This window comes from Meles meles, chromosome 18 (genome assembly GCF_922984935.1).
Source record: "Meles meles chromosome 18, mMelMel3.1 paternal haplotype, whole genome shotgun sequence".
Taxonomy (NCBI): Eukaryota; Metazoa; Chordata; class Mammalia; order Carnivora; family Mustelidae; genus Meles; species Meles meles.
Genome location: NC_060083.1, coordinates 14,373,331 through 14,382,786, shown reverse-complemented (window position 1 = coordinate 14,382,786; position 9,456 = coordinate 14,373,331).

The window sequence follows — 9,456 nt, the reverse complement described above, 5'->3', positions numbered from 1 at the left end:
TAAATAAATAAATAAATAAATAAATAAATAAAATAATTCAAATAAGTAAAAATAAAATGGAGACGCATGGGGTACTAATGAACAACAGGAATATTTAGGGTTTTTTTTTTAAAGATTTTAATTATTTCTTTGATAGAAATCAGAAGTAGGCAGAGACGCAGGCAGAGAGAGAGGGGAAAACAGGTTCCCTGCTGAGCAGGAAGCCAGATGCAGGGCTGGGTCCCAGGACCCTGGGATCATGACCTGAGCAAAGGCAGAGGCTTAACCCACTGAGCCACCCAGACACCCAGTTTTGTGTGTTTGTTTTGTTTTATATTATATATGTATGTATATATACATACATATATATTTAATTTCTTTTAATTCATTTAATTTCTTTTCAGTGTAACAGTGTAACAGTATTCATTGTTTATGCTCCACACCCAGTGCTCCATGCAGTATGTGCCCTCCATAATACCCACCACCAGGCTCACCCCACCTCCCACCCCCTCCCCTTCAAAACCCTCAGATTGGTTTTCAGAGTCTATAGTCTCTCATGGTTCATCTCCCCCCTCCAATTTCCCTCAACTGCCTTCCCCTATCTCCCCATGTCCTCCATGTTATTTCCTATGCTCGACAAATAAGTGAAACCATATGCATACTTGACTCTCTCTGCTTGACTTATTTCACTCAGCATAATCTCTTCCAGTCCCATCCATGTTGATACAAAAGATGGGTATTCATCCTTTCGATGGAGGCATAATACTTCATAGTGTATATGGACCACATCTTCCTTATCCATTCGTCCGTTGAAGGGCATCTTGGTTCTTCCCAGTTTGGCGACCATGGCCATTGCTGCTATGAACATTGGGGTACAGATGGCCCTTCTTTTCACTACATCTGTATCTTTAGGGTAAATACCCAGTAGTGCAATTGCAGGGTCATAGGGAAGCTCTATTTTTAATTTCTTAGGGAATCTCCACAATGTTCTCCAAATTGGCTGCACCAACTTGCATTCCCACCAACAGTGTAAGAGGGTTCCCTTTCTCCACAACCTCTCCAACAAACGTTGTTTCCTGTCTTGCTAATTTTGGCCATTCTAACTGGTGTAAGGTGGTATCTCAATGTGGTTTTCATTTGAATCTCCCTGGTGGCTAGTGATGATGAACATTTTCTCATGTGTCTGATAGCCATTTGTATGTCTTCATTAGAGAATTGTCTGTTCACGTCTTCTGCCCATTTTTGACATGATTATCTGTTTTGTGTGTGTTGAGTTTGAGAAGTTCTTTATAGATCCTGGATATCAGCCTTTTGTTTGTACTGACATTTGCAAATATCTTCTCCCATTCCATGGGTTGCCTCTTTGTTTTGTTGACTGTTTCCTTTGCTGTGCAGAAACTTTTGATTTGGCAGCATTTTTTAAAAAGATTTTTATTTATTTATTTGACAGGGAGAGACAGCAAGAGAGAGAATGCAAGTAGGGGGAGTGGGAGTGGGAGAAGGGGGCTTCCTGGTGAGCAGGTAGCACCTAAGATGAAGGCTTGATCCCGGGACCCTGGAATCAAGACCTGAGCCAAAGCCTCAGAAAGTAAAGTAAAGTATCCACACAGCTAGAAATGGTCATATCAAGTAAAATTTGTCTCTGTCTACTGTGTTACCCTACAAATGGGTTTTCTTACAATGTCACTGTCAGACTATTGACCATGTAAACTCCCCCCCGCAGTTTTTTCATTTTGATAATTCTTCTGGAAAAATGCAAACTGCATAAAGGATGTGCAACTTTGTTAAGACACTTGTTAAGTAGAATCGGAATATGTGAATCCTGATTCTCAGGGGATTGTCTCGTCATGTGACCGCATACGTTCATGATCCAATTTTAGAAACTTGGCCACTTCAAATTAAAACATTCCAGTTTGCTAATCACCCTCCAGGAATGACTTCCCAAGAGGTGGGAGAACCTATGTTGGTAACTGATTCAGCCTTCCCTTGCTCCAACTACATTTTATTATAAACAAAATAATTTATGTGTAACGATTACAATGATTCCAACCATTATTTTCAGAACAACTTTTCTTCCACTAAATGTCAGGAATTTAATCACATACTTTATCAAAATTACATGTCACTGGCACAGAGCTAATCTCACTTTGTAAACTCGTTTGTTATACAGTTTGCAGGTTTGAGGTACTCTGAGTGTAGCCTGCATAATCAAATAAATTAATTTGCATTTTTAAATGCATTTTATGTTTAATTTCCTTCATGTTAGTAATATTGTATTTCCTTATGGCTGGTGTACCACAGGCAGTATAGAAATTACTGGGTTTTATGAATATTTAACAAAGAATAGCTCTTTTTGGATGATGTCGTCTCTTTTCAATACAATAAGGGATTACATTTGTAGAAAGCTTTTTGTTTGGAAATTTGTAGAAGTTTTAAATAGATGTTTTATACTGATGATAAGCATCTTAATGTTTGAAGGGAACTTAAGAGAGTCCTATTCCTTTTTGGATACAAGACATGATATTTTCCCCTCATTTTTTAATAGAATTACCAAGTGTAGAAAGGTCAGATGAGTTGTCTAAATTCATACAAGAAGTGTTAGTCACAAAAGGGAGATAAGCATGCAGTTTTTCTGTTTTCTTGTATAGATTTTTTTAATATTTTATTTATTTATTTGACAGACAGTGATCACAAGTAGGCAGACAGGCAGGCAGAGACAGAGGAGGAAGCAGGCTCCCCATAGAGCAGAGAGCCCGACATGGGGCTCTATCCCAGGACCCTGGGATCACGACCCGAGCCAAAGGCAGAGGCTTTTAACCTACTGAGCCACCCAAGCACCCTAATACTATACAACGTTTATAGTCTCTTTTTCCAAGAAAATATTCACTCTTTTGAAAGAACTCAAAGGTTTGTGGGTTTGGTTTGGGTTTTTGTTTGTTTGTTTGTTTGTTTTTTTTTTTTTGGTTCAGTTGTTAAATTTCCAAAGCAACATATATAATTAAAAATGGATGTTCATGGACTAAAATATCTGGAGAGTTAAGACAATATTTAAACTAATATTGTCTGCATATCCCTGTGTTTTAAATATCACTGATAACCAAATAAGGTTATATTTACGTTTAAAATATGTTATAAGCATGCTACAAAAAGAAAGTTATTGATAACTCAGAAAATTACATCAAGTTCATTCACTGTTCTAGGTTTTTTTTTTTTTACATTCTTTAGATTATTCCTTTGCTTTCTATTTCTGTGAAATAGAAATAGAACAGAATATAACAGAAATATTTGTTCTGTGTCTCCATTTCAGGCACAGAACTAAAAACCTCTGTAATTTCCGATGAGGATAGCAGTAAATGTTTCTTTTGTTATGTTAATGAGGTGGCTTTTGGACTTCACCTAGGAAATGGGGCTGGTTGGCAGTGGGGTCAACTTGTGCTTAGAGGCATGGACCCCTGAGCCCCACCAGCCAGACCTCTGCGGAGAGAAGACAGCTGGACATGAAGATCAATGGCCAATAGTCAATAATGTAATCAATCATGCCTGTGAAATGAAACCTTCATAAAACAACATTTCTCATAACATCGTGCATTTGTAAACCAGGCTTTGATTTTAGACTTTCTGTTTTAGCAAAACTAGCAAAAAGGGTGAGGTTTTTCATTTGTTTTTGTACATTCTCACATTTGGAATCATAAGGGTTCTGTGCCCAATTCCACCGCGGGTGTGGGAGCGGGTCTTCCACTCACCAACAATTCTCTGACACCAGCTAGGTGTGCTACAATGTAACTCCAATCTGACACTATCTTTGTGGACGTAGATACCTGGAGATAGCAGGGGCTCAGTCCCCCAAAACTGTTCCCCCAACCTCTGCCCCACCGCACACATATTACAAATTTCAGACAAGAATTACAAATCCGGGTTGTCACCTGAGCCTCTGACCGACCTGTTTTAGGAATTATAGCCATTACTGTTACGGCTACCACTGTGGGATTGGCCCTGCATCAGACCGTACAAACTACACAATTTGTGCAAAAATGGCACGAGAATGCTAGCAAGGCTTGGAATCAACAAATAGTCCTAGATCAAAGATTTCATGACAGAGTCTCTGATTTAGAAGAAGCCATAATATATACAGGAAGGAGGATCTTCCAAATATAAGGCTTGACCTTCTGTGTCATTAGAAAGTTTCTTGCTTCTGTGTTACTCCCTACACCTATAGTGAATCAGAAATACCGTGGAACAAGATTTCGCCATATTAATAGTCATTATGGCGGTAATTTCACTGTGGATATTAAACAGCTTCAAGATACTATTCAGGGCATTCCTCGTGATCCTTACAATCAGTTCCAAGAGTGAGTTTCGCATAAAGGATTAATGACATTCTGTCTGATGTAAACCCCTTTGCTTGGATCAAAAAACTGGTCTTGGCATTATAGGTGGAATGATGACACTTTTTATTGCTATAATCTTTTTTTTTAATATTTTATTTATTTGACAGAGAGGTCACAAGTAGGCAGCGGGCAGGCAGAGAAAGGGAAAAACAGGCTCCCCACTGAGCAGAGAGCCCGATGTGGGGCTTGATCCCAGGACCCTGAGATCATGACCTGAGCCGAAGGCAGAGGCTTAAACCACTGAACCACCCAGGCGCCCCTGCTATAATCTTTTTACACTTAGTCCTCAGATACTCACGGAAATCTTTCTGATGACTAATGGTTCAAGAACTTGCAAAATGGATTTTGCTGCTTCTGCATTAACAAAAAGGAGGAAATGTAACCGTCCCTCAGAATGATAGACTGCTTAAAATATCACTAATGAGAAATTGTACTGGTCACGCAGCATGCTTGAGGATGACCTTGAGAAAACCTGTACTAGCAGCAGGCCTCCGGTGGAGAGGATGATACACGTCCTTGAAGCCCAGCAGCTGGGGATGACCTGGTCACTCAGGGTGGAACATAGCCTGTTTCCCTTTTCCTTTGTCTCCCCAGCCTCATTAAAGCCTTCTGTTAGAATAATCCCTTTCTGTGCTCTTGCTCAACTATAAATTCCATGCTGCTGGGCCAGGCACACCCTACTCTGTTTACCTACAAGACTATGATCGACATAGGACTCCCATTCCTTCTGGTTGGCCTACAAGACCCATGACTAGTGTATAACCTCCTCCTTTGTTGGTTGTTACCTTCTATCTAATAAATACTGGACTGAGGAGTTTTTTGGGGTGACAGTCCTTTCAGCTGTCGTCCCTGCTCCCTCCCTCTCACAGGTGACTTGTTTGCACCTCACTCTTCTCCTGAGTGCCATCAGGAAGCAGCTCCCCAAATCCTGGCAGGGGGAAGATATGCACTGAGGGAGGCCTGGTGCTTGTGTGAAGTGGGATGTCACTCAGCGCTCAGGGAGCTGTCACACCCTCAAGGCAACGCTGTCCTCCTTTGCCCTGAGCCACAATCTTCGATGCCAGACCCATACTCTAGGGCAGGAGTGTCTTTACATTGCCCTAGGGCTGTGAAACAAAAAGATTCCATGGGGTCCCCAGTGGGAGAGAAGTGGCGCTTCCAATAGGGAAGGGTGAGTCTCCCCACTTGCCCTCCCCAGGCCAGTGTTCTCCCAGGCCCATCCCCGAAACTGAACACCTACTCCCACTCTTCAAGGGTCCGTCCTTCTAGCCCTACCTGCTCTGCTGGGCCACGGGAACCTGGAAACGATGGCGTCTGGCTTCCCATGCCAGCACCCACTCGACTCCCAACTTTTGCACACTTGACCCACAGAAGAGACTCAGGAGAGCTATGCAGAGAAACTAGAACAAGGCTTTAATGAATGAATGAACACTACCTAAAGGTTCTGGGAAGAACATGGGAGAAGGGAGGGGAAACTTGTGGCAGCGGCAAGAGTCCCGGGAGCTGTGCGGGTCTTGAGGCCAAAGGGACACGGATCTCCGTGTACTGTCCCAAGGCCCATGGCCCCTGGGATCACACATGAGGCCTCAAGCCCTCATGTTCTTTCAAAATGGTGGGTCAGGGATTGGGAAGTTTCCCCAATGTTGGCTGGCTGGCTGGGAGCCCGGTTTTGCTCCAGGACCCGCTGGATTTGTGTCTCCCGTTCCACCCTATTCTTTACCGGTGTCACCTGGAAGGAAGCAACACCGGCTACTTCTCCAGGAAGCTACTGGCTCAGCCGAGCCTCCGCCTCTTGGGCCCCAAGGGAGTGGGCTGTGATGTGGAGGAAGATGGTTTGTTGCATGGTGCAGCTCGTTTGCGTCTCAAGCGCTGGGCAGGGGATGAGCTTGTCTTGGTGGCAAGGCTGCTCTGGGCCGTGCTGACCAGCGAGGTGGGTCCACTAGGAAGAGAGACCGGGACGCCCCCGCTCCTGCAGGCAGCCTTGCTGGCAGTGCTATGGCCATCTGAGCAGGATGTCTGCTTGGTCAGGTGCCTGGGGATGTGACTGGAGGGAGCGGCACTCGGGGCTCCCGACACAGGGTGGTTCGTTGTGCTGGCTCCAGCGGTCCCTGACAGGGTGTTCAGGCCCAGGCTTGCCCTGGAGCTCTGCAGGAGGCTTGGGGCGCTGCTCATTCCTGCTGTGATGCTGAGAGCCCCAAAGCTGGAGCACAGATCTGCAACATGAGCTCCTCTCCCCAAACCTGGGGGTGCTGCCGAAAGCCCCACCCTGATGGGTACCGCCATTCTGCTGCCAGCTGGAGGGCGGGGCTGCTGGCTGTTGGGCCCAGCATGGGACACAACGCCGGGCACCTGGGGGGCAGCTGCCAAGCCAGGGGCAGCGGCCGCTCCAGCGGCGAGTACAGCAGGGGTGGTAGTTGAAACTGGCTGGGCACAGGCACGGGTGCCCCGGGAGGCAGATGCGGGTAAGGGAACCACATAACCCGCCTGGGTGCCGCTGCCCAAGGATAGCTGGGCTAGAGCTGTGCTCAGGGCCTGGACTGGGTCTGGAACCTGAGCTGCCGGCCGTCCATGCTGGGGAGAGCTGTGAAGGGTGCTGGCTCTGGGCCACTGCCCACCCACAGCCCCGAACGGGGCCTGGGCAGTGGATCCCGGGTTGTCACTACCCCCAGGCAGTGCAGGCAGCCCTATGGGGACTGTGACTGAGGCCATGCTGTCCCTGGATGGCATCAAGGGGGCCTGGATAGATGCAGAGTTGCTCCCACTGCAGCCAGGGTGAGACCCCAAGAGGACAGGCTGCGAAGGTGGGGAGCCGTCCATGGGGGTGACCTGGGTGTCAGAGGCTGGCAGGGGAGCAGCCACTGCAGCAGACAGGGACAAGGCACTGGATGTCCAAGTTGGGCCACAGCTGCAGGTGTCCTCTGTGTCCCCTCGAAGAGCATCTTGGATACGCTGGAGAGCAGCTCTCTTTTCCCGGTCCAGGTCCTCAGCAGTCACTCGAAACCCCAGCTCAGGGGGTGACGGCAGCCTCAGAGGCTCCCCTCGCCTGTGTGGCAGCAGACGAACCTTGCGTTTTCGGACTCTGGAACAGTCAGCTGGGGATGAGCTGTTCCTCTGCGTTGCCTTCTGCCTGGTGGTGGTATCGGCATCCTTTTCCAGTTGGTTCTTCTTCTGGCAAAGTGCAGGCACTCCGGCAGGACACACGGAGCCCTCTTGGCTGACTTTTTTGGGGGACCTCGGGGGCTGCGAGGCCTGACTTGTGGCCAGATCCCTCCTCCTCTGCCCCAGGTGGAAGCCCCTGGTGGAACTGTAGGAACTCATGATGGCATTTCGAGTGGGGCAGGAGCTCCTATGGGAGCTGGGGGACTTCTTTTTGCATGGGTCTTCTGAGCTCTCTTCCCGGGGGAGGGCTCTCAGCAGAGGCCCAGGCCTGGGCACAAAGGAAGAGAGGCCTCCGTGGACCCCTAGGGGCCTAAATGCCCCCTGTGGGGCCCCAGTTACTTCAGGGTCCCTTCTGTGAGTCTCTCGGTGGACCATCCCTTTGCCGCTGTCTTTGGGGTCTCTACACACGCTCTCCCCTGTGGAGATATCGTGGACATTCCTGGGTGCTGAGGGCGACAGCCCGGTGACGACCTGCTTCTGCAGCACACAGGGGGTGACCGTGTCCACGATGGACTCGCAGCGGCGGCAGCAGGACACCTGTGATCCAGCAGCTGACAGCCTCGCCATCAGCCGGCAGCCCCACCTGCAGAAGGAGGCGGGGAGCCCAAGAAGAAAGCACAGGATCTCCAGGATCACGGAGTACTTTATGCAAGCTGCAAGGACTGAGCATGGTTGCCAACACGCGGGGTACTTGGAGGACCGCCTGCAAGTGGACGCTGGGGCGTGGACCGCCGGGCGAGCCCTGGGCGCCAAGAGTAGTCTGCGGCCACAGTGAGCGGGATTGGGGCGGACCAGCCCTCCTGGCAGGTGCAGACCCCACAGAGATCGGGGCTGTGGGGAGGGGCACGGCCTGCTCAAGGAGGTGCCCATAGAGCAGTCAGGTAAGGCCAGATGCTGAAGATACCAAACTAGGCTCGCAGCACTCTCCTTCAGCTGCCAAGTCGCGGCAGAAGGCCTAGAGCACAATACAGGGCCTGTTGCCAGGACACAGCTTTGGAACCTGGAACATAAGGAATGAGCGCACGTGCAGGAACCCCTGTGCACGCGCACAGCTTCTGTTGGGTTGCCGCCCAGTGCATGAATCAGGCCTGCAGAGGCGCCTTGTAGGGGTCGACTCCCTTGTTCCCAACCCTCAGGGGGTTCACAGATCTCTCAGGCTTGAAGGCTGAACTGAGGAAGAGGAATGGGAATGCAGTGGGTGCCAGCCATCTCACCTGGCTGGGCCCCAAGCCCTCAGGGGCAGGAGCTGGTCCCACAGCCGTGCCCCTGCGGACGTGTCAAGCAGGCATTACAGGGCTACATGCATCCTCTCATCCCTCGGCAAGTGCCCGCATTGTCTTCTTCTCTGGGTGTCAGGCCCTTTGGTTCTGGGTGACATCCTGGACAGTGGACTCACAGTGTTGTGAGACTCTGGCCTCTAGGAGACGCTCTGAAGACCTTTAGGGTTCTTTCCCATTTTGATTAATCAAGCAACAGAGTGAAGGTCCAAGTGGGCTTTCCATCTTGCCTTTTGTCCACCATTCTCGTTCCAGTGCCCCTGGCCTGCCCTTGCCATGCTCTTCGTGTACACTTGACACACCCACGTCTGGGGTTACAGCTACAGCTGAGTCTCTCCTCTACTCTCCCTAAGATCCCATGGACTGTTTTCCATTCACAGAACTTTCCTTACTTTCTGACAGCACCAGCACCCAGTGTGGAGTCTCCTTGGACAATCCCCACAAGCACAAACTGAAACCCAAAGGGCAATTGTTTCTGGTAACACCCTCTCACAGAGACCCCAGGGTCGGTCCCCTGGCGCATGTGGGTCCACACGGCAACCGGTGGTAAGCCCCCCGGTTAGCTACAGCTGCGATCCTGGTGGTCTCTGCGCTTTTCTCTCTTGCTGCTGCTGCCACTCAGAACCGAATTCTCACCACTGCCTGCGGCAACT